General features: G+C 40.6%; 1 protein-coding gene across 4 annotated transcripts in view; it reads right to left on the bottom strand.

Moving 5' to 3' along the window:
• The window catches only part of PLPPR1 (phospholipid phosphatase related 1), a 641182-nt gene that overhangs the window by 349515 nt on the left and 265814 nt on the right, over positions 1–25853 (bottom strand). For 3 of the 4 annotated variants that reach the window (XM_060299950.1, XM_060299949.1, XM_060299951.1), the window contains one exon: positions 14745–14828. The gene's annotated coding sequence lies outside the window, so the exon portion shown is untranslated. Of the gene's footprint in view, positions 1–13105; positions 13132–14744; positions 14829–25853 lie in introns of all 4 variants that reach the window. The other variant, XM_060299948.1, reaches the window with a different exon arrangement.

Genomic DNA, 25853 nt, shown 5'->3' on the forward strand with positions numbered 1-25853 from the left:
CCACTTAGACTCAATTGAATATGTTCATTTCTTTGAAAATGTTTGTTTCTTGGAGGCAGAAGAATTATCTTTCATCTATTTATTCAAGAACTATTTAGTGAAAGTCTACTATCTGCCAGATACTCTGCTAGGGCCTAGAAATAAAGCAGGAAAAATAAGACAATACCTGGAATTAAAAGTACATGTGAGGTTTGATTCTGAATGTGCAAAATAGACAGTGTCTTAGTTTTGAAGTTGCCTGATCGGTTTGGGTCTTGTGGGCCTATCAAACTCTCCTAAGCTCACTCTTATCCCCACCCACCTTGGGGATATTGATGGAATCCTAACTCCCAGCTGAAGAATTTTCACAAGGAAGACTATGTAGAAAATATGAAGGAAAAAAACGAGGTTCACTTTGGTGGAAGACTTTTAACAAAAGGTATTTGAAGTGGAGATGGAATGAGGTGACCTAATTCCCTTGTGTAAGAGATTATGGTCACATGTACTGAATGAGAAGTCTCTCCCATAAGAAGGCCATCAGAGGTGTCACTCTGCCAATGTGAAATTTACCATTTAACATAAAAAGGAAAAAAATGCAAGTTGTGCTATGCCTTTATAACCTGAATTTTGAGAAATACCATCTGGTTTAAAGAGGGAAAACATCACGAGTAGGAAATCAACATTCCATTACCAAATGGCTAGATTTCAGTCTTTCAGTAGAAACTTTTGAAATTTTTATATCCATCATTTGTTTACATCTTAACATGTGGGTTTCTTATTTGTCTGTATTTATTATTTTCCATGGAATAAAATCTATATTGAGTCTTCTAAAGTGCTCTTAGAGAGTATAACTACGTGTGGAGTATAAATGCGATATGTGTGTGTGTTTGCACACAAATAAACTTTATAGCACTAAACAATTCATCCTTGGAACTTGTTTGTGATAGCACTTTATGAGGCGGCTTCAAACAAGAGGTAGAAGAAACTGGAGCTATTTGTGTCTGTCTCAAGAGAATAAAAGCTTTTTCCTTGAGTTCTCTGATGCATGTAATGTCTGAGATTTATGGAAATAGCATCCTTTTCCCCTAAGAATAAAATCACCCCCAGGCAGAAAAATAACCCTGCAACATGTAACTAGCAGGTAGTCTGTTTCATCAACTACTCAAATGAAAGCTACAGAAATTTGAAAAAAACCATTAAATTATATTGCAAAAGCATCAATTTCCCTAAAAGAGTTGAGTCTATTGTGCTCCACTAAAAAAACAATGACCTAAAAGTATGAAAGTTGACTCTTTCTGCTTTGCCCCCCTGCTCTCCACAGTCCGTTCCTCTACCCCACAAGAATCCTATAGTTCCCAAGGACGGTTTGCAGTCAAGGCTAGCCGTTCACAGTCTCGCTAGTCAGTTTTTCCTGCTGTTTACACTGCTGTGAAGCCCACCAAATGCTCCAGGTGTTCAAGAGCATTCTGACAGGTAAGTGGAGAGTGAAATCCTCCCTCCTTTCCAAGACAAAGTTACTTCAACTCCTGAGTTTCCTTCTGACCTTTCTTCAATCCCTGCAACCTAGCTTTCCCCACATAAGGTCCTGTCCAAAGCATGCTTTCCCCTCTCACAGCACTGGGCTCTCAGCCCCTCCCTTCTTCCTGACCTGCACTCCTCCCTCGGCTTCCGCATCACTTCTCAAGCCTAGATTTCCTTCAACGTGTCTGACTCTCCTTAGCTTGCTTTGCCTTCTTGTCCTTTAAATGTTGGTGTTCCTGATGTTTCACCCCTCTTTCCTGTATACTCTCCTTAATCTAGGCTGCCTCTCTGGTCCTCAGTTTACACATACGTGAAGGGAAAAAGATATTGAACTAGATAATTTTTCAGGTTAATTCCCATCCTCAACTTCTGTGATAATAATTCAGAAGCAATAAATGACAGTGGAGATAAAAAGTATATATCCTGGATGAGATAAAGATGGGCTCAGGAGAATGAATCTCAGAAAGGACATCATGAGAGAATCAGGTGCCACAGCTCAGAGAGAGCCCAGGGAGGGCCTCACGGTGGGGCCCCCAAATCCTACGGATTCCACCCACTTTGGGCCCCATTGAGATTCTCTAATAAACACCAAAGGCAGCTTGAAAAAAGGAAACAAGTCACAAAAGGGAGGCTTGAGGAATGTCTGGATGAGGAATTGGATGTGTTGACTCCTTCCTTCTTGACTCAGAGAAGCAAGGTAGAAGCAACGCCCTCTAAAAGGCTCTCCCAGCTCACCTAGCTTTGCCCCAACAAGCCTAAGCACCAGATACCTGACTCTAGCATTCAGTTAGGGCTTACCCAGGATTCAAAACTAGCTAATTTACTCTTTGATCAAGGACTATATAAGGAAAACAAGAGGTGTCCTTGATAATGCAGGTGTTCTGGAATAAAAACTCTCCACACATGGTTTATGGGTAACTTCTCTTTAAAAATTGTAAAGAATATTTATTTGGAAATTGATATAAATGTTGAACTCTTCCTCATTAGGTACCTGGTAAAAAGGCTTCACCGATTAACTAAAGGCTTCTGCTCTCTTCTGGTTTGGTTCATTTTTTCTCACTGTATATGTATTGTTGCTTTCTTTCCCCAAATCCAACCCTGCCTGCACTGAGATGTCTCTGTTTGTTTGGGGTCTCTTAATGTCCTCTTCTATCACTGCTAAAGAAGTTTGCTTATGCCAGTAAGTATACAAAATGCCTGCCACGCATTACTTTTTACTCAGGTGTAATGGATCTGACCTGTTCTACAGGGCTCATGTTCAAATAATGTCTTTTTCCCATTTTGTCATATTTATTTAATGATTCTCAACTGAAGAACCCCAAGAGACATTTGGCATTGTCTGGTGATCACACTGGTGGGGTGCGTGCTACTGACATCCCACAGGTAAAGGTCATAGATGTTGTTCAACATCCTGTAATGCACAGAATAGTGCCCACAAAAAGTAATTATCTCATCCAAAATGTCAATAGTTCCAAGGCTAAGTCTGATTTTTAACCAACTCAGAGAGTCACCTGTCAAGATTCATGAAAAGTCTGATATTGGTCACCCAGGGACTCTCTCCCCCTTCCCTCTCTTCCCTTTTTACATGAGCCTGAAGGGAGATCCACGAGACTTCCAGTTTGGGGTAGGGAGCCCTGCCTCTCAGTCTGTGGTTACTTGATGTCCCTCCTCGTGGCCACATGGTACCAGTGGTCTGAAACACAACGGGTTTGTCCTTACCTCTTGTTCTCCCATAACAGCCCCTGATTATCGCCAGAAACATCTTGATGTGGCCAGCAGGATTTAGGACTACCTAAAAGCTTTTTTGTCTTTTCTAGAAGTAAGGAGAGCCAGGGCCTTACGCATGCTATGCCTTCATTAACCTCTTAAGGTGGTAATCCACAGGACTTTCAATTCTTGCTGATGAGGCCACAGCAATGAAAAACAAAACACAAGGTAATTTCCCAGTGCGTTCCCCTGCTTGTTAAATTCTCAGTAACCTCCCTGATTCTGGTAATGACTTCTCTCACTCTGCTGCCTGGCACTGTCTGGGACTCTGCCTGTCTTCTCCCATATGAGAACCTCTGAGTCCTGAATTCTGCCCCTGGGCATACTGCACACACTTTTACCAGCCCTACTGGGATGGGAGAGGTGAGAAAAGTAGCTCCTTTGGAGAGAAAAGTAACTCTCTGATAGGACTTAGAGCTACAAATGGGCACAGGCAGCTGAGCCCGGCTCTTCCCATGGTCTGCCTGTCATAACACAACCTCACCAACACTGATGGTTTGAGATTTTTCCCATTTAGCCCTTCCACACACAAAGTGTGCTGACGCCAAGTCCTTATCAAAATTCTTATATCATGGAATTGTAATGATGTGTGCACCCGTTGCGTCCCCCAAGAACCTCTTTCCTCCTTGAGGGAGGAAAAGACTGTCTTATTTATTTCCACAAAGTCAGCATAAAGCACAGTGGTTAGCACATAGGAAGCACTTAGTATTATAAAATGAAGAAAGCAACTGAGTAGAACATTTCCAAGTGAAATATTTGTGAGGATTTATAAAGAAAAATAGGAATGAGAAAAGCTATCCAAAGTACACAAAATGACACTATACAGACAACTTAAAAGATCAGCACACAGTTCTTCTGAAGCTTTTAGCACAATGGAATAAAAATCAGAAACAGATTATATTTTTTTTCTGTTATTTGGAAATTGTGGCAGCAAATATACTTCTCTATCTTTTATTTTTGGAAGACAGTAATAAAATGTGACACGTCACCATATGAATCATTTGTTTCACAAGGTTACTTGAAAAGTTTACCTGCCAGTTAAACAGTAGAGATGCTGGGATGGGGTTTCAGAGGCTGGCTAGCTCCAATCTCAAGGAGAAAACGACCAACATCAGTGTTCTATGGACCTATAAGCAGCTTCTCTCCAAATATCCACTTTGATCTAAAGGCAGCTTAAAAGCTGGCTGCTTTTACAGATGGTTTTCAGTTATATAAATGAGCTTTCTACTGCTCTCGTTTAGCCCAAGGTCAGGGAACTGGCACGCAAATGTATTACATTAAGAGGAATTCCGATTTTACGCCATTAGGTATATATATACTTGATTCACAAGAGTGAGAAATGATGAAGTCAAGTTTGCACTTACATTTTTTACTGACTCTTGGTTCAATAAACTGCTGAACCACCTGAATTAAGTCTCTAGATTAAGTCTGAAGTCTTTATTATGCAGCAAATTACAACCTAAGTTTAAATCTCCAGTTACCTCAAAAAGTGGCATAATATTATCAATAAAATTTGTTTTTATTTACCTTATTTTAAAAGACTGCCTTTATTGAGCAAAGAATGCACTCACGTGAAGGCTGTGATATAAAAGTAATATCATAGCCAAGGTAGTTAATAAGTATCTCAGTTTATATCTCAGATGTGAAAATAAATATAACTTTATAATAATTATTAAAAACTTGACCTAATGCCTATTTCCCATTCCACCAAGATGGCAGAAACTTAATCTCAGATAATCTGGGGTTCCCTTCCCCTGCCTTAGAGTTGTGTCTAAGTTTTGTGTGTGTGTGTGTGTCTAGGTTATAAGTGACTTACACAGTGCCATGGCATTTGATGAAAGGGGTGATACTCTGATCTAGTATTCAATGTCCTATGTCCATGCAGATTTCTTCTGAGGTAGCTATTACCTCTTCTGGTTCTCTGTCATTAATCTGCACAGGTCACCACTGAAATATCACGAGCTTCTCCCCACCTGCCCCCTTCAGGTCTAATGGCTCTCTCTCCTATTTCCCTTCAGTTTACAGGCACAAAATATATTTGAATCTTTCCCTATCACATTAGGACACCAAAATCTGTACCCAACTGGCCAAGACCGATTCCCCCTAAATTTACCACACCTATTTTCTCTCTGAACCCTAGGCTTCCTCCAGAAAGCAGGATAGAGGGTCCATCTCCCTGAGACAATCCATCTCCCTTCCTGTAGTTGGGGTGGAAAGGTAGACCTCTTTCTCTTTAACCCTAACGTTTCGGCCATGCCTAAAGTCTTCTCCAGTCCCCTAAGGGCCTAGGCTCTTGGAGACAGAGGTATAATACTCCCTTGTTTCTGTCTTCTGCCCTGTCCCATCCGTGCCCTGAGCAAAGAGCACAGAACTGCCAGCTCCTTGAATGGGGTAGCGGTGGAAGGTACAGGAAAAAGTGAAGTATCAGGGGGAAAAAAAATAGGTTAATATCTCAAAATGTTATTTCACCACACTCACATTTATTGAATATCCATCCTTTGTCAACATTTTTTAAATTGCCTCCTGTAGTTTGTGTGTTTTGTTTTTCTGTTTACTCATCTTTCAATCCAAAACCAATGTTTGTCATGAGACAGCTTTGCCCGATTGTCACTCCTTCCCCTTACTACGCATCCAGACGCAGCCACTTTCCTTCACACATCTAAACAGAGGGCTTGAAGGTTTGCACATAGCCCACAGCTTCATGTATGATTCCTAGCAGATATTCATCTAGTGATGGTCCACTAGGTTGAGGTTGGATCTCTCCTTCCTTAATCCGGTAGTTTCTCTCAGCGCCTTGTAGTCACTACTCTGTCTCCACCTCTGTTTTTATTTCTTTGGCTGAAAGAAACATCCACACAAGAGACTACTCTCATAGTGCATCATACAATGCACTTTTCTCCAGGCTTCTCTCCCTCCTGCAATATGGTGCCTTTGGAGTTGTACACACTACGTGGATTAGAGAGGGACTCACCATTTGAAGGCTGACAGGCTGGGAAACTGTCAGAGTGGGGAAGAGCCTAGCAGCCTGCTTAGTCTGGCTTAGAAGACATTTCATGCATAACTGTATAATGGCTCTGAGTTTTTCTGACTGTGTGACCCTTCATTATCCTGGAGTAGGTGTATAGAGGGAGGATCGATTCGAGTTTTTCAATACCTTCTGGAGAGACTATTTTAGGTAGAGCACATGGTATGTCTTCTAGGAAAGTGCTTCTCAATCCTTCACCTTCAATGATGCAGTTAAGAAAAGGCAGGCCAGAGTTTGAACAATAGTCTCTTCTTTAATTGTCATTGCTATTGTTAATTTTGCTATTTTTTCATATTCTTTTGGACTTTCAACGGGATTTTGATGGCGTATCTGTTAGGCACACCTAATCTGCCACCTGTAAACCCACATGTCCTAAAGCTGGAATTTTTACCCGTGTCTATCTAACTCCAAACACCCACCCTTTCTGCTACTTCCTGTTGCCATTTCAGGCAGGCTTTAAAAGAAGTGCATTCAATTCTGCTCCCTAAATACTTGAGTCTATTTCAAAATAGATTCTAATCCGTTATTACAACTTTGATTTGTATTTCCTGAATCTCCTCGGGGGTTTGGTAGTAAAAAAAAAAAAAAAAAAAAGTGCTTTTGTGTGCCCTGTACCTCAAAAGCATTGGATGTTGGAAGTCGTTCCAGAGAGAAGTCAGAAAAGGCATGTAACACAATGAACACAGAACTTTAATGAAACATCTGCAGGTGATCTGGGATCCATAGTTGGGATATAATATGACAAGAGAGGAAAGAGTCTAGGCTTTTGGTCTTGATAGAGCCAGATCCAAGCCCCTGCTCTGCTACCTTAAGCAATGATCCTGAGTCTTAGCTTTTCTGATTTGTAAAATGGAGCTAATGATGTTCACTTCCCAGGGTGGCATGGAGATTGAGTTTATGTTTAAAGCTTCGGACACACACACAAAGTACATAAAAAATAGTACTTGGCTTTCCAGGTTAGATACTATTGATTCCAAGTAACCGAATACCTAATTCAGATTGGCTTAATTAATAATAAGGGAGCTATATTACGTAGATGAAAAATGGTAAGACAGAGTGGGCTTCACATGCAATTTAACACATCAGTTCTTGATATCGATCAGGGCTCCAGTGGTGTGCTGAACTTGCCTTGGTTTTTCTCTCATTTGTGAGCCAGCTCTGGGTTGAAGGCAGCTTCCCTCATGCTGACGAAGATGGTTCATCACACTCTCCAAAGGGACAGAATGAGCCTTCATTCCAGAGTTACTCACAGGAGTCTCGAGATTCACTCTGATTTGTCACTGCAGAACCAAGTGGACAAGGAGATGGAAATCACTGAATGCCCCAGCTTCAGGATCTGCCTTGGGAGCAGGATACAAGCCCACTCTCTGCAAACCCTCAACACTTCTACTCTTTCATTTCCCCTCCATTACTCCCCCACACCCCCTACTCTTCTAAAGAAACATTTTCTAGTCTGGTTTGGGAGATGGAGGAAGGGAACCCTCGCTCTCAAAACTCTCAAGTATTTTGTCTATGCCTACAGATTTTGTCTAGGCCTCTACAGATTCCTAAAATTTTAGGTTTTTGGAAACAAAAGCCAGAAAGTTCTTTGTTTCTGTGTTTTACAGTAGCGTATCCCTCCTCTGTGACAAGGATCACTTGATACTTAATTTTTCCTTTCCTCAAGTCAAAGGAGTTAGAAAGTCTTGCAATGACTTAAGCCAAACACTTAGGTTTGTCTGTGAAGGTAAGATACACTACACACATAATACTTATTTCAGTAATCATCAGCATTTTCATCTTGATGTGATTTTTTTACAGCTGCCTTGGTACTATTATAGCAATATACTCTAAGGACTACTTTGCTGATACTGTTGAACAAATAAATAAGGACATTTCTAATCCTCAGTCTACAGATTCAAGGACTTGTGCATGCACAAACTCTTGATAGACTCTCCAAGGAGTCCTTGTGGGAGCCCCACGAGCTCTTGGTTTGTATTCCTATTAGCAGGTATGGTTGAATCTAGGGATTCTAGTTTTCGTCAGCTCTTCGGGATTTGAGAGCTGAACCCAACAAGCTTTATTTGAGATCCTCCTTTTGTTCTTGTAGTTTAAACAGAAAACCAGCAACAACAACAACTGACTGCAAATAAATGCAGCTTTTTCAATTCCTGATCAGTGGAAGCAGAGCTGTATTTAGTTGCATATCTTGAGATATTTGGGCTATTACTTGTCCAAGTACAACATTGCTTCAGTAGACCTATGTGTAACCATCAAACAAATTTATACTCAGAAAGACAAACAAGCACACCTTCCTGGCTTCTAGAATGGCTCTTTTTTTCCTCTCCAAACTTGAAAGAAGGACAAGATCATAATTCACATATGGCACTTAGTATATACTCAGTACATGATATCTTTCCTTGTTACCATTATTACGTAAAGAAAGCTGTATATTCTTCCTAACCTCCTGGTCTGGGCCTTCAGATCTGTTTCTCAATTCAGCCCCAGTGGGTGGTACTAAGGTTTTGTAGCAGAGTCCCTAACTGAAATTAGATACATGGGACTTCTCAGTAAAGCTACAAGTAAGGAGTGTTTGTTAGATTATTTTAAATACTGTTCTGTGTTGTTAAAGTTATACTGCATATGTGTTAATGTTGGATTTGGCTAAAATTCTAAGGTAGGACCCCTTGTCTGAAAACACATTGTTCAAGAAATTTGATAACGATAAACGAAGGGAAAAGGTGGAAAACTTCAAGGAAGAAATCATCTGATAGTTCATAACCATGGTTCTCGTGTACCCTTGAAGATAATGAACCATACCTAGGACTTGCCAAATCCGAGACTGGAAGTCTGGGATCTAGGTATATAACTGAATATCACCTAGGTGGACAACCCATTGGACAATGGACTCATCTTCTACTCTCTGAATAGAAGGCTTCTTCTTTTAATAGTTTGCCTATAACAGTGGTTGTCATAGAATGGGCATATATATATATGTTGAATGAATAAATAAATTAATGAATGAGCTACTTTCAGATTTTGGTATGTTCTGGCACTCCAATCACTTTCAGCCCAAGCAATGGCCTTCAACATTAGAGATTTTTAGATATGCAAAGACCCTAAAATGAAAATAGATCCCCACTGAGTCACATGTTAAAAGAAGCCATCTTTTCTCCCATAACACGTTAACCCAGAAGAGATGTAAGCATGAGGACATGCTGCCAAGACCAATCTCAACCCATTTATCCCTTTAGAATACTTCGGGGAGCACAGGTGGTGAAAGAAAGGGTGTCGGGGGGAACAATGCACCTCAAATTTCTCTCCAAATGTTTTCATTAGATTTTCCACTTTGGGACAATCAAATGCAAAACTACAAATGGTGAGCAGACCAAATAGGGAAGTGTTCTCTGTCATTCTGTTAATCCAACTTCATCCATCAGCCTGCTGTTGGAAGGCCCTGGAGTAGAAAGACTAGTCAGTCTCCTTCAGCTTTCCAGGCTACATCCAGTTGCCCCACTCTCTGGCCTCTCCCCAGGGACCTGCACCCCTGCACCCCACAGACATGATGAAACTGTAGACCAACAGTTGAGAGTATGAGTAAAAAACTAAGTAGGACATCAGAGTAAACCATTTTCCCAACTGTGTATTAAACCAACCGTGTGTTTCACAAATTAGTTTTTCTAACCAGGGATCAGTAGTTATAAATTCATCAAAATAAACTGATTTAATAAAAGGAACAAAGGAAGAAATGAACGAAGGAAGGGAGAGAGCAAGAGAGGGAAGGAAGAAAGAATTTTTGATTTCTTTTCCATTTTAAAAACATCATGGTTGATACCATTCACCACTTTCTAGAAGGCTGAGTAATGTAACCAACCTTGACTTCTATAGCTATAATTTGGAAACAAAAAAAAAAAACCCTTCATTTCTTAAAAACTAAGTAAATAGATCGCTCGTCAAAGTAAATCAAATCCATGAACTGAATTATTTACAAAACTCAAATTGACTATATTTATTTTTAATGTAATTTAATTTTTCAACTTCTGTCATTTATGTCCCCCAAACTCCCTCTTCCTTGATAGCAGTCATTATCTGGCTAGGCCGCAGCCTTGTGAAAACACTGTCAGCCAATTTCTCTGCTAGGGGAAAATCCAGAGCACGACTACCCTAAGAGTTTTCAAGGAAGTAGGTAGACTCATTTATGCAAAGTCTTGTCTTGCATTTCCCTTCAGAATAGTAGTAGATGTAGAATAAATGCATTTATATTATTAAAAAAAGAAAGAACATAATTTTTCCACCTCTTCTTTATTTATTCAAATATTGTTCAGATTCAAAAGCCTTCCTTTGAAAAATCATTGATTCCCTGGGCTTAAGAGACTATTGCCCATAGGATTTTTAATTACCTTTTGAAGGAAAAAAGACAGTTGGATTCTGGTTTGGGCAGTCAAAGAGCAACTCACTTGATTTTTTTTTATACTTGATTTTTTTAACAGCAGTTTTAGGTCCTTTTAGTGAGACTAGGCCTCTGTACTGCAAACTTCCCTCAAGTGTTTCTCAGTATTCTCCTCCTCCCTCAGGTGGGGCAGGATGGCTAGAGTGGGCTGGAGTTGGGGATTTCCCTTCCCCTTGGGGGGTTACTCTCTGATAATGCCCCAACAAGTTGGCTCTAGTTAACTAGTTTCTCCTGAGGGCCGGCCTCCTTAAGAACTGGTAGATTTCAGAATGCTTCCTTTCCCACCCCCTGCTGCAAACAAGAGGGGATTCTCCTCATTTTTACTGTGAGAACCTGGTCAAACTCCCAGAGGTGAATCTCACAAAATGGTCCTCCCGGGCCCCGCGACTGGGTCCTCCCAGAGTTTTTCTCTCAGAGTTGGTGCACTGAACGGCCAGCATTTCGTCAACTACAGTTCAGGTTTTCCTACCCCAGCAGCACTGGTTCCCCTGGCCATTTCCACTCCTGAGTCTCTGCTGGGGGAAGCCCTAACGACCAGCATTCGCAGGTCTGTCTCTCCAATCTTTGGGGCAGTGGTTAGCCCTGTGTCCTCTCCTCTCTTATGGACTCAAGAAAAGTTGATTTTTTTCAGTCTGTGCAGCTTTTCACTTGTCGTTAGGACAGTGTGGTGACTTCTAAGCTCTTACATGCAGAACCAGAAATGAACAAAACCCAATTTAATTTTTAATTGTGGACATTTTTCTTAAAATCATTACTTCCTATATAATTAATATCTATTAAATTTTGGTTCAAAGGGCACTTTTTTCTACCATGTATAAAATCAGTCACATGAGAGAGTGTAACTTTTCAGACTGTTCTATGCTATATGATAAATACATCTATTACATGAAGAAATAAATGTGTGGCGGCTGAGTGTTGGTTATTGCCTTCTGTGAGTGGCATTGTTTAAATTTCTGGATTTCAAGCCAAATATGGCAATCCACGTGGCCTGCTCATTCCAACCACCCTTTGTCGCTTGTCAAACAGGCTTTACTGGGTAGGGGCCTACACTGTAATGAGGACTACAGGAACAAATAGATCAGCCTAGAGAAAATCTCACTTGTTTTTCCAAGCATACCTGTATTTATCCTGCTCTTGCCTTCCTATATTCTTTATTTAAATGTCACCATGATTTATTTACATTCTTGTTTTAAGCCTCTCCAGACTCTTAATAAACAAACACCAAACAAACCAACCTCCAAGATATTTAGGTTTCTTAGAGCTCAAAAGACACATTTAAAAGACTAATGTTCTGCAGGTATAACCCCCATCAGCCTTATTAAATATTACACATGCTTAAAGTTGAAACGAGTCATTATACATCTTTAGCTCATTCACCCTCCTTTGAGGAATGAGGCTGAGGGCTCGTGCGGGTGTGGCTGTCACACATGATTCATCACCACCGCTGAAGACGGCATTTGTTTTGTGAACACCAGAGCTGTTTTCAGAGGCTTCCCTCAGCCTTTGAATTCTCCCAGTCATACTTACACAAAGCAGCCTTGTTTGAAGCTATAACTTAGCTTGTCTTATAAGTTTGTCTTGTCCTTGCTCTTGGGTTAGCCCCATCTGAGCCCATGCAGTACAAACTGGTTTATCACTGCTGCAATCTGTTCTCCACCCATGGCCTCGTTCAACTGTGCTGCATCCTTGCGGTCCTGATAGACTTTCCCAAAACTGCAGTTTAGTTTTGGCCTCTTATTTAGGTTGATGAAACGACTCAAAAGCCCCCAATGTGGCAACCTGGAGTTGGTCTAAGTTTCCCAATCACCTCATACGTAAGAAATTGCCCCTACTTGACAGACTTGTGTTTGGCGTTGAGTTTGATGCCACATCTACCATACGCTCAGAGAACATTCTTCAATTTTTAATCATTTTCCAAATTCTTTGGTCTTCAACACATTGCTGACAAGAGTGTTACTTACGTAGTAGAATTAACTGATAGCTTTCAGCTGTCTCAACCAATCTAAAGAAGCCTCTGGGTTTTTGTTTTTCCAGTTTGTTTATGTTCATGACACTGTAGTACTAATCTTCTAAAAATTAGCCCTTTGTGTTTTATATTAGCAGTACTGGCAAGGCCTACATTAATAACAATTAATGGAATATTAATGGTTGCACTCTACTTTTTTAATTACTACTTGTATTATTCTCAGATAATGCTTCCTGGACTTAATGATTATGCTGTTGAGAAAATAGCACCCAGTTGTTGGTGACTAAAAACAGCTATCAGGAGAGTTAAACAACTGAAATCAAACTCTTGCCCCTGAGACAAACTCAAAAATATATACATTTATAAATACTTATTTAAAGCACTATACAAAATTCAAAATAAGTAAAAAATTACTTACCACCGGACAGGGTAGAACTTCTTAGTCTGATATAAAATAAAGATGAAAATTCTGCCAATTACTAAATGCTTGTCACCACTGTTGGTATTTTTAAATCAAAATAAGCAGTTTCTAGAAGCTCAGTGGATACCTGTCTGTAGCTGGAGTAATCACACAAAAACCATGCCACACTGAATACCCAGTGTTTTACAGATAAAGCACATAGAGGATTGCAACTTGGAGTGGTATCCACGCTGGGCCAGCAAAGCAGCTCAGCGTAGTGGTTAAGAATATGGACCAAGGGCCTAGGCTGACCAGGCTCACCTGCCACTTTGCCCCTTGGTAGCTGTGTTATCAAGTCACTGTGCCTGTTTCCTCGTGTATAAAATAAGTATGATGATAACAATAAAATTCTTTGGAAATTCAAAGAATATATATGAATAAAATATAAATAAATAAAACTGATAACTACAGCTTATACTTACTACCTTACAATACCTAGACATAGTATCTGGAATGTATTGAGTGTAAGCCATAGTTGTCATTTTTATTCCAGTGCATATCTGGAGTGGTCACTGTGTCTGAGACGGTCGGTCTGTACTGGGATGCTAGTCAGCATGTGTAAAGCAATCAGAATAGCAGTCCTGAGAGTCTGTCAGGAATTCAGATAGTGGCTCTGCAGTGGTCAGGCCATCCAAGCCCCAGTGGACCCAAGGAGGCCAGTCAGTCAAAGGCTGTCAAGTATATGCTGTGCTCGGACACTTCTCCAGCGCCCTCCCAGGGGCCTGGGTGAAATCGTGTTTCTCCAGGGGGAGCGGGCCCTTAGGACAGACATAGTCCAGGTGGGGGTGGATGGTTATTGTTGTCTGATGTACAGCTTTCTTCTTTTTTCCTTCCTCTCTCCAGCCCAGCCACTTAGCCTTTAAACTAGCTCCCCAGACTCCCTACCTCTCTGGTGGGGAGACGGGAAGATCCTCCCCCACTGCAGCTGTTCCACGGTCTATTCCAGGGAGACCTCAGTCCCTACTGAGGACACCAACCTAGGTCCAGGGTGTACTAGAGCTCTTCCTTTCCTCACCCACTCTACTGCACACACACACACACACACACACACACACACACACACACACCTGTCCAAAAGTTGCCCTCTCCAGCTTCCAGGCCCTTCTGTAGTGAGGTCTTCAAGAGGCACAAGGCCAGCAAGCCACCAGCAGGTATCGGCACTACAGCAGTGCTGTCCAATAGAACTTTTGCAATGGTGGAAATGTTCTATATCTGCTTTGTCCAATACGGCAGCCATTAGTCAAACGTGGCTACTGAGCATTTGCAATGTGGTTAGTGTGACTGAGAAACTGAATTTTTTATTTTTTGTAATTTAATCAACTTAAGTAGTCACATATAGCCAGTGGCTATTGTATTAGCATAGTTTTAGAGACAGTCTGGGTCCAAGTCCCAGCTCTGCATTTCCTGGCCCCATGACATTGGGAAAGTGACTTTAATTCTCCGAGCCTCAGTTTCTCGCTATAAGTAATACATTACTTAGCTCACAGTGCTGCTGCAAAGATAAAATAAACTCTTTCACTGAAGCACCTAGAAGAGGATATGATCTAGATTAAACTTCCAGGAATATCAGCTATTAAATGCATTTAAAAATACTTACTTACGTCTCCTCATGATTTAGAAGGGTTGTTCTCAGGGTACTGATTGGTTGAAATAATCATGCCAAAATCATGCTCAGTTGACCCTTAAAAAAATAGAGAAAAAATATCAACCAGAAGTACCTGATGGAACTATAACAAAAGCTATTCTCACCTCTACCTTGGGGAAATACAGTGACAACCATGCCTAGCTGAGCCTTGGAGAAACATGCCTATGCCTTTTTTATCGAGAGATATATTATGGGGGTTTCAAAGGCTGTCATAAGAAAATTTCTTAAAGCAATGACATATTTTGTTTGGCTGAGTCTGGAAGGTTTCAGCCTTGCCTGAAATATGTGACAGAAATATTTAACAAATAAACTGTTACCAACAATCACCTATCAAAGGAGGAAAATCAATTTAATAAATTTTTTATTGAATTCCTGCTCTGTGATACGTACAATGGAACCCACAAGAATAACGGGACATTATCTCTGCTTTTAAGAATTTCACAGTGTTTTTGGAGATGCAATATTTTCAAAGTCCAAATGGCAGAAATATGAACTAGGTTAAGTGCTGTGGGTGTTTGCATGAGAAAAACTCAATGTTGGCTGAAGTGATTGAGGGGAGCTTTGTAGATACAGGTAGCACCAGATCACAAAGACCAACAAAAGAATGTTGCTCATCTTCCAGGTCTGAAGAGGTTAGTATGGGAGGATTCATTTCTGAAGCACTTGCTTGTGGCAGGTATTGTTTAAATTGTGCAGACTGGTAAGCAAGTTACGCATGTAAGTTTCCTTTGGATTCAATTCATCCAACAAGTATTTATTGAGCATCTAATATGTACCTGGCAAGGACACATATTAGACGCTTGTGGCATCTAATATGGTTTGTGGTTTTCTCAGATTTATAGACTTGAAATCTGCATGTGGGGTGGGGAATCTGCTTGATATATGGCAACTTCATATCCCCACAGTCATAAGTCAGAATGCCCTAGTACATGACGATGTAAATTTACATGCTCATCATAACAAATTCTTATGGAAATATCACCATTTAGATAACTAGGTGTTCACTTTAGATCATCACACAAAGGGTGGGCTTTATGTTTCATGTTTTTCAGTCTCAATGCCCTTTATTACTCCTTTTAAAAGAATTTTTTCACAACGATTCCCACTGAGTAGATCAAAATTTTGTCATTTTTAAAACAGTCACAAGTATAAGCCTATCAGAGCTTTCATATCTCATGTTCTAAGCAGTAACTTAATGTAAATTCTAAAATCACAGAATCATGTAATTCTCTCCTAACAGGATAAACCTCTGTTTTTGGCAAGATTATCTAAAATAAGCTAGGAATTTCTTTAATGGGAGGGGCCCGTAAACCACTCACCCCCCAAAAAATGTTTTAAGGATTCATAAGTAAAAATAAATAAAACTAGTTTAAAAAAAGAAAACTAGCTTAACGTTCCCCCCCACCCACTTTTCATATAGAAATACTGACCCTTCCATTTGAGCCAAAGGGGATGTGACACATACCCTCGCACCCACCCCTGCAAAAGTGTGGCTCCTGGACCAGCAGTATCAGCATCATGTGGGAACTTGTTAGGAATGCAGAATCTCAGGCCCTGCCTCAGACTGACTGAATCAGAATTCCCTGAATCTGCTCTTAATAAGATTCCCAGGTGATAGATATGCACATGATAACTTGAGAAGTATTTCTCTAAGGAACATTAAAATACTACTGAATTAACTTGAAATAAGGTGCCAGTTAACTCAACCCTGTGTCCTCAGATCCTTTCACAGATAACCACATGTAAATTGGTCCTGTAGAAGAGACAAGAATAGTGATTTCATGTTGAAACAACAAAGGATTCTTAACAGGTGCTGACATTCCCTCATCCTCAAATTAATATTAAACATGCATTTTTTAAAATATCTATTTAAAGAGATGACAGATTGCTTTCTCACCCAGGTTACCCACATGACTGTACAAGCTGTCTTTCCCATCAACTGTTTCTTTTTTTAAATTAAAGTCAGAGATATAAATGCAACCTAATAAGTACAATGAACGATCAATTAGATCATGATGAAAAGAGACTGGAAAGGTTGAGAAAGAAAGAAATATAGAGGCGGTCGAGAGAAATGGAGGGGACAGCAGTGCCCAGGCCAGCAGTTTCCTGGAACCCCTGCTTCCTTACTTCTTAGGGTGCTCCTCTCAGACAACCTGCCCCCGTACTCCAGGGTGATAGGGCCTCCATGCTCCAGGTGATGAAGTAGAGATGGAAGCAGGACCCTAAGCTAGGAGCACTCATCTATAAAACACACTCTAGGAAAAAAAAAAAAAAAAACACACTCTAGGGAAAATGAAATTAAGTCCCTTATTAATATAACTGGAGGTATTCAACCTCTAATTGATATTAAAGCTTAAGTAAAACTGAAATAGAAGCGCATCTTTTAGTTTGGAAAGATTAATGATTAAAAAAAAATCAAAGAGGACCTAGCTTACAGTTGTTGCCTTTTTGTAATTCTTAGCCACAACCAACAATTCCTTATGAAAAAGGTACAAAACCACTGCTTGGATATGCGTTTCTGCTCTTGTATAAAAGCAAATTTATGAAAATTCAAATTCAATATCATTGCTGACTCAACTGCTATAATGAAGGCTGACAGGTTTAATATAAATAACTAAATATAATCATGTAATCACAAGGAAAGAAAGTATAAAAAGGGCCCTAATAATAGTGGTGCTAATAAATGTTTAACAACTGGCTCTCTGGAGGAAAAAAAGCCCCAATTATAGCATTTGCCAATCTGTATGACATAAATGCTCCTAACATGGTCAGTTTCAGGCTACCATTGTGATGTCACTGAATGCAGAGTTCGGAAGAGACCCACACAATTGGTTCTCAGGAATCATAAAAGCTGTTCCAGCACACTCCTAAAAATAAATAAATGTGCAGATTTTTCTACTTATCAATAGATTGAGTAACATGTGCGCTCTGGTCCACAGGTGTGTTTACTTATACCATAAAAAGTCTTGCAGTTCTATGGTTAATCTTAATCAAAGGTGGCCAGGGCTAAAGTTTAAACTTCAGATGAACAAGCACATGAATTCTGAAGTCTGGCTTTCCACTTTTTTGATTTGCAGCATATCAGAAAACGCCTTCAAAAGCTTGCACTTTTATGATATCCTCCTGCTCATCAGTCACTCTTAGGCTGATGTTTTTAACAGCTGATAAAGATGGGGAACGTACTCTGCATGGCTTATATTTTGCTTTCTTGGATCTCTTCCCCTGAGTTTCTGTCACTGTGTTAGATGTAATCATGAATTCTGAGGACAGACATGAAGCAACAGCCATGAATATGTACACTTTGGGGTACCTGGTCATAAGATTTGACAGCAATATTCCTCAAGATTGGCAGATAGATTAAAGTTGTGGTGGTTACCTCAAAAATAATTTTAAGGTAGACATTTATAGGCTATACAAAGCAGGCTTATAGAGATATTTGTCATAGGTGATATTTTAATCCCATCATAGAAAAACAATGTTTCTTATAAGTAACGTTTAAAACACAAGAGTCACAAAGCCTTATTGTTATACATCATGTTCAACTAGTTAGACAAAATCTATTATGCACTTACTGTAACATACATGAAAGTGAGAGTTCTCATTCAAAAAAGTGTCTAGGGCTTCCCTGGTGGTGCGGTGGTTAAGAGTCCGCCTGCCAATGCAGGGAACACGGGTTCGATCCCTGGTGCAGGAAGATCCCACATGCCGCAGAGCAGCTGGGCCCGTGTGCCACAGCTGCTGAGCCTGCGCTCTAGAGCCTGCAAGCCACAACTGCTGAAGCTCGCATGCCTGGAGCCCATGCTACGCAACAAGAGAAGCCACTGCAATAAGAAGCCCGTGTACTGCAGCGAAGAGTAACCCCCCACCTGCTGCAACTAGAGAAAGCCCATGTCCAGCAACAAAGACCCAACTCAGCCAAAAATAAATAAATAAAGCTAATTAAAACTTTAGTTTTAATTAGCAAAATCCTATATACATATGCCAATTAAATGTTTAAAAAACAAAGTGTCTAGCTAATACTTAACCAGTATCTCCCAGTCTTACACAGAAATATTAATGATAACACATTAAAAGAAGATAATTCATAAGGCCATTAGAAATGAAGGCTGTCATACAATCTAATGCCAAGATCTGAGATAAAGTAGTAACAATTATATGAAATATGGACATGGCACTAACCAGCTTTGCTTTATGAAAAAGACCACGTAAAATAAGGTAGGAAAAGTCTACTATAACCTCACAATATAACATGCTTCTTAAACAGACATGTAAGGTTTGCTTTGAGAAATCATCCCTCTATAATGCTTAGAACACTGTATGGTGCAGTGTGGAGATCTCTGAACTCCCGAAACTACTCCTTCCCACCTCCACTGGTATTCTGCTATATCCTTGCAGGGTCTGTAACTCCTAGAAAATAACGGGGCAGGAAATAGGGGGAGGGGTTAAGAGTGGGCACAATTAGAAATGGCATGGAGCATCCTAGGAAATTTAATTACGTTTTTTAACACTCCAGAAAATTAGGCAATAAAGGAGAAGCCCTCACTGGATTCATGCTTGCTAGAAAAATAGAAATTTCTCTAGGTCCTGTGGATATGAACCTTCCCTCTTCCAACAGGGATCTGAGAAAGGGATTTGATCTCTGCACAAAGAAGCACGTAGGCCAAAGTAATCTCCCTATTTGTTGGTAAACACTAAATCTAGATAGATGTCATTTTTACCAAGGTTGAGAATAAAAGTCAATATGAAACAAAACTCAATACAAACTACAGAACAAGAGGGGAAAATAGCACCCAGAAAACCTAGAGGGGAGCATAGCTCTAAATATCATTAAATGTATGATCTAAAAGAAAATTTTAGTAAAGTGTAAAAGTTATGTCACATATGAAACAAAACAAGTCATTTTAAAAGTTGAGATGAGATGAAAGGGGGATATGGACGAGATAATGAGGAACTGGAAAAACACAGAAGCAGAATTTAAGAGCACACTGAGGGAGTATAGAGCAGAACTTATGCTGCAGAAAATTGAAGGAATGATGTGGTTAACAAATTTGAAAAGCTTTCTTAGAATGCAGGGGATAAGAACAAATATAGGCAAGTAATGAGAAAGACGACTATAGATATGGAAGAAGAAAAAGGAGAAAGAATATCCAGATGTTTAGTGATGTTTAGTGATAGTAGAGGAGTGACCAGAACAAATTGAACTTCATAAAGATTAAATCAGAATAAATTGAAAAAGAAAAAAACATCCAAGCTAGAGCTTAATCAAACCTTTGAGCTGAGGAAAGACCAGTGCCTATACTTTTTAAAGGGCTCCCAGGGACTTCCCGATGGCACAGTGGTTAAGAATCCACCTGCTAATGCAGGGGACATGGGTTTGAGCCCTGGTCCAGGAAGATCCCACGTGCCGCGGAGCAACTAAGCCCATGCGCCACAACTACTGAGCCTGTGCTCTAGAGCCCGCGAGCCACAACTACTGAGCCCACACGCCTAGAGCCTGTGCTCTGCAACAAGAGAAGCCACCGCAATGAGGAGCCTGTGCACCAAAACGAAGAGTAGCCCCCACTCTCCGTAACTAGAGAGAGCCCACTCACAGCAATGAAGACCCAACGCAGCCAAAAAAATAAATAAAATTTTAACAAAGTAAAAAAAAATTTAAAAAGGGCTCCTAAATCCAGGAAAAATGAGTTAAAGGAACACAGCCTCCAAACCTGACAAAATTTTGAGTAACCAAGATAAATACAAATTTAAAAATCTTTTAAACATCTGAACAAGGTTACCCATACCTGAACAAACTCATCTATAAAGATCTGTCTTCCAGTGAGTTCCCCCAAAAGCACATGCTAAAACAGGGGTTTGGTGATCCCAGGAAGCACTTGTAGGGGCATGGAACATGAGATAAGGCAGAGAAAGGAATCCTCAAAGGGATCTTTATTGAGCTGGTTACAGATATGGCCAACAGGGGCTCAGTCCTAATGGAGAAATCTAGGAATATAGAGCACACCTCAGTATTATCCACCTAAGGAGCCAGGAAGCTGGGATAGTTATCCTGAACTGCCATCCATCTTCAGCCCATATGCTGGGCAAAGCCCTCAGACAGAGAGTCACAAATGATTGTAGTAAGACACCATTGGCACAAACTAAAATGGTGAATACTTAGGTGATGTGAGGATGGCACTGAAATCACCTACTAATAATGACCAAAGATATACAATGACAATAACAAAAATGACAGAAGGTAGTGACTTACTGTCAGCAAAGTCTTGAGGAGAAATGAATATGTATCAATACAGTTGGCCCTCCACATGCATGGGTTCTGTATCTGCGGATTCAACCAACTGAAGATAAAAAATATTTGAAAAAAAAATTCCAGCAAGTTCCAAAAAACAAAACTTAAATTTGCCACACGAGAGCAACTATTTACATAGAATTTACATTATATTAGATATTGTAAGTAATGTAGAGATGTTTAAAGTATACAGGAAGATGTGTGTATGTTATACGCAAATACTATGCCATTTTACATAAAGGACTTCGGCATCTGTGGCTTTTGGTAACCGCGAGAGGTCCTGGAACAAATCCCCTGTGGATGCTGAGGGACAGCTGTATTTGATATCCACACAACTCTTTTATGGATAAACGTCAACAGCAAGATATCTTCCCATGCAAGACCTCAAAAACTGTATTGCCCATGCACCTATCTTTTCTTAAAGAATAGTAAAAAATTTCCACATAAAAATAATACTTGGGGCTTCCCTGGTGGCGCAGTGGTTGAGAGTCCGCCTGCCGATACAGGGGACGCGGGTCCGTGCCCCGGTCCGGGAGGATCCCACGTGCCGCGGAGCGGCTGGGGGCCCGTGAGCCATGGCCGCTGGGCCTGTGCGTCTGGAGCCTGTGCTCCACAGCGGGAGAGGCCACAGCGGTAAGAGGCCCGCGTACCACAAAACATAATAATAATAATAATATTTGATCCCTTTGAAATTTCAAAGCAGAAAAAATTTTCATCCTCAGTGTAACCCAGAAAATAAACCCACTATCAGCCAGATACTTCAAGGAATTTCTACAAGATACAGCAATAATAGGGCCTGGCTTAAGAAAATACTACTCCCAAGGTCCAGTGATTGAATACTTAAAATATGTGGAGTAACTGCTGAAAAAGAAATACAGTGTGATGGGCAGCATCTGAAATGACTCCCAATAATCCCTGCTTTTTGATAGTCACACCCTTGTGGAATTCCCTCCCATGTATGTATGTGTGCCAGACCTAGTGACTTGCTTCTAATAGAATACAATAAAAATGATGGGATATCACTTCCAAGATTAGGTTATAAAATTGTGATTTCTGTCTTGCTAGTTCTCTCCTTCCCGCTGGTGCTCTTTCTTACCTTCTAACTTGCTTACTCTGCCATGTTGTGAGATGCTCTATGAAGAGGCCCACATGACAAGGAACTGAGGGCAACCTCTGGCCAATAGCCATTGAGGAACTGAGGCCCGAGGTCTTCCAACAACCATGTGAGTGAGCTTGGAAGTAAATGCTTCCCCAGTTGAACCTTGAGATAACACTGCAACCCCTGCCTACACCTTGATCACAGCCTAGTAGTGTGATCTGATTCTATTAACATATTTGGTCTCAGTAACTCATAACTTATCTCCATTTCCTGATAGCCAAGTATGATACTAACAAGGCTCTAACAATTAAGATCCCAGAAAGGCCTGTCACCCACCGAGAGACCCTGAAACAGAAGACCCAGTTAAACTGCCTGGATTCCAAGCACTCAGAAACTCTGAGATAATTAATGTTGTTTTAAGCCATTAAGTTTTAGAGTGATTTGGTACAAAGCAATAGATAATACACCTAGAAACCTCCCCCAACATGGAAATTCAGGACTTGGAAATAAGAATGGGCTATCAGGAAGCAGTGAACAAATTGAACAAATTCAAGATGCATATTAGTGCCCACATTAACCTTCCTTGCAAATGAACAGTGTGTTCAGTAGTAGAGGTGTTACCACAGTGAGCTCCCAATCATTGTGGGCATACAAGCTAGAGGTCAGCTTCAGACCCTCAGCCACCTTTATGCTGCTATCTGTAGTGTACCAAGGGTAGGCCAGTGGGAGTGGTCCACTTCCTGTGAAGGCAATAACAGGGTACTTTTTCTGTAAAAGACTATAAATAAAGCCAACTAAAAGTCAGCTTTCTATTATCACCATGCATTGGCAATTCTAAACAATGTCAGTGATGAAATACCCTCCCCATCAGGGCAAACAGCCTTCCTGCCTCCCCTTGGGGGAACACTGACTGCCACAATAAAGACCTTACAAATGCTTGGCAGGTGAAGCTCCCTGCTGTGCACAGCCTTCCTAATAATGCCATCTGCATTTTTTATGGAAAATTGGATCTTTTATCCAACACAGATGCCCTCACAGATCAGAGTAGCAAGAAAGAGCAAAAGTAAAGGCAAAGGTAAGGGCAGGCTCTGGATCAAAACAACAAATGAGACTCTGACAGTTGGCGTCAGGATCGCGTCAGTGCCCCATGCATAGAGTCACCACCTGTGGTCACCTGTCAGTGGCAGTATTTATTCTCATTCATTTGCAAAATATTTATTGAGTGCCTAATCTGAGTCAGATATGTTCCCAGTCTAGGAAATCAGTAATTAACAGACATGAATAATTGCCTTTGTGGAGCTTACCTTCTAGTGGAAATTGATTGAAATAAATTAAAAAGTAAAATAAATATCAGATGATGATAAATGCTAAGGAGTAAAACTGAAGCAAGGAATGGGGGATAGCATTTTCCAATTTTAAATGAGGTGCTCAGAGAAGATTTCAGTAAGTAGGGGACATCTGAACAAAGACCTGAAAGAGGTGATGGAGAAAGCCATGTGGATATCTTAGGAAAGAACAGTCAGGTGGAAGGATAGTCAAGCGCAAAATCCCTGACAGTGTAGTATTCTTGGAGTTATTTGAGAAACAGCAAAGAGGATGAGAGGGCTAGAGTGGAGTAAATGAGGGGACAGGAAGTAGTAGGAGATGGGATATGAAGTGGGATAATGACTGCTGCTTCTCTTCCTTTCCCAAATCTGCAAATTCCTTTCATCTGTGGAATCTAAAGTAGTAGAACTTTGCTGGCAAAGGATTCTGGGAAATGTAGTTTCAGACTTCCAACCCCTCTGATACCTGGGAGAGAACATAGGTGGGCAGGAAAAATGCTAAATACCAATAGGCAATCTGGCACATTAACTTTCCCCCACCTTCCATCCTAGGATCTGAAAATAATATTGTCAAAAATTCCTTCTAAACTTTAAGACATCGACATAACCTGAAAGAATTAAAGGAACACTTCCCTGAAAGAAGGCCTGATTTCTAGTCCATTTCTCCTGCTTGACCTTTAATGGACCCCCTAACCTCCTGGAATCTCAGTTTCCTAGTCTGTCTAGTGGACATAACAACATATGTCTCTCACACTCATGAAGATATAATGATTTTGTAAAGAGCTCATCCCAGTGTCTAGTACACTAAAAAATAAATAGCAGCTAATATTATAGATGTAAAATTAAGGGTCTTATGGGTCCTAACTCTAGCTCCACTGCCCAACTAGTTACATGATATCAAGTAATTTATTTCACTTCTCTGAACATCAATTTCTTCATCTTTAAAATGAAAATAATAAGACCTACCTCCCAGAGTTATTTTGAGGATTAAATGAGATAACAGAATGATGATACTTATGCTGGTATACAGTAAATTCTCAAGGAATGCTAATTATTATGATTACCTAAGAAATCAAGGGGTTGGATTTTCTTCAAATTTCCTTCTCATCCTAACAGTCTTTGGTGCTATCGGGTGGGTCTACAAAGCAGGACTTCCAAGAGCTACCTCTTTCATAACTTGCAGGATTTACAAATTTATTTCCTTTTAAGTATATTTCTTTCTAACACACTGTGGGGAGAACACAAGAAAATTAGAAATGCTTGCCTGTCAATCACCTCTATGTCCACTGCCAAGATTCTTGTGCAAGTGCTGAAACCAAGAAGCAGGAGTTCCCACAGGAGGTGACCCTGACCCTGTGGGTCTCCTGGGTCATTTAAATTAACTCACTCCATCACTTTCTCATTTATCTGCCACTTGGTCTCTTGGTCTAGCCTTTCAGGGCAACTGCACAGTTGAGGCAGGTGGTCCCATTTTTCTGGGGCTGTTTCAGCAGGGAGCAAACCCAGCACCAAGGACTTGGCTGTCCCCAAAAAACTTGAGTGGCAAAAGTCAGCGTCAAGCAGGGAAGGTGAGATGAGATCGGGCAGCAGCCAACCAAGCACCAACCGCACTGCTTCCCAGAGCCCCGTCATGGCCCTGGGAGCAGTGAGAGCACACAGCAGGAACCCATTCCATCCCCTTCAGCCATCATAGCAATTTCATGAATATAGTCAAAAGTGGTGCAGAGAGAAACACTTTTGAAGGAGCAAGGGAGTGAATGAATACGAAGGCCCCAGCTGTGAGTACATACCCTGAACGCCTGGCCAGAACAGAGTCACAACTAAAGGCCACATTGATATATAGCCAGCACAGGAATGTGAAACAGTTCTCCCCATCACCCCTTACAGAAGCAGTGAGGAAACAAGCTCCAGGTTTACTCTACCTAAGCGTGTTCTCAGTAGCAACCTACTAGTTAAGCTACACGTAAACAACGCTTACATTTCCTACCTCTCCACTAACCACTCCTGAACAATTTTTCTGAGACAAAGGGCCCGGAATGTAGAAACCACTTCTTCACTTGCCCCTCTGGAATTACAATGTCTATTTATTTGTTTATTCATTCATTCATTCATTCATTCATCCAACATGTAATTATTGCACACACACTTTGCTTCAGGCACTGGACTAAGGAACTGAAAATATAAAAAGAACATGATGTGATTGGTCCTGGCCCTTTGAGGAGCTTTAGTTCTGGGAAAGGAGACAAATTAATTAACCCACAATTTGCCATAAGCATTGTAGGTAAGAAAGAAGTGGCGAAGGATGCTGGAGGAAGGACATAAAAATCAGAAAGAGAAGTGAGGGAGGCTTC

This window comes from Globicephala melas, chromosome 6, assembly GCF_963455315.2.
Source record: "Globicephala melas chromosome 6, mGloMel1.2, whole genome shotgun sequence".
Classification (NCBI taxonomy): Eukaryota; Metazoa; Chordata; class Mammalia; order Artiodactyla; family Delphinidae; genus Globicephala; species Globicephala melas.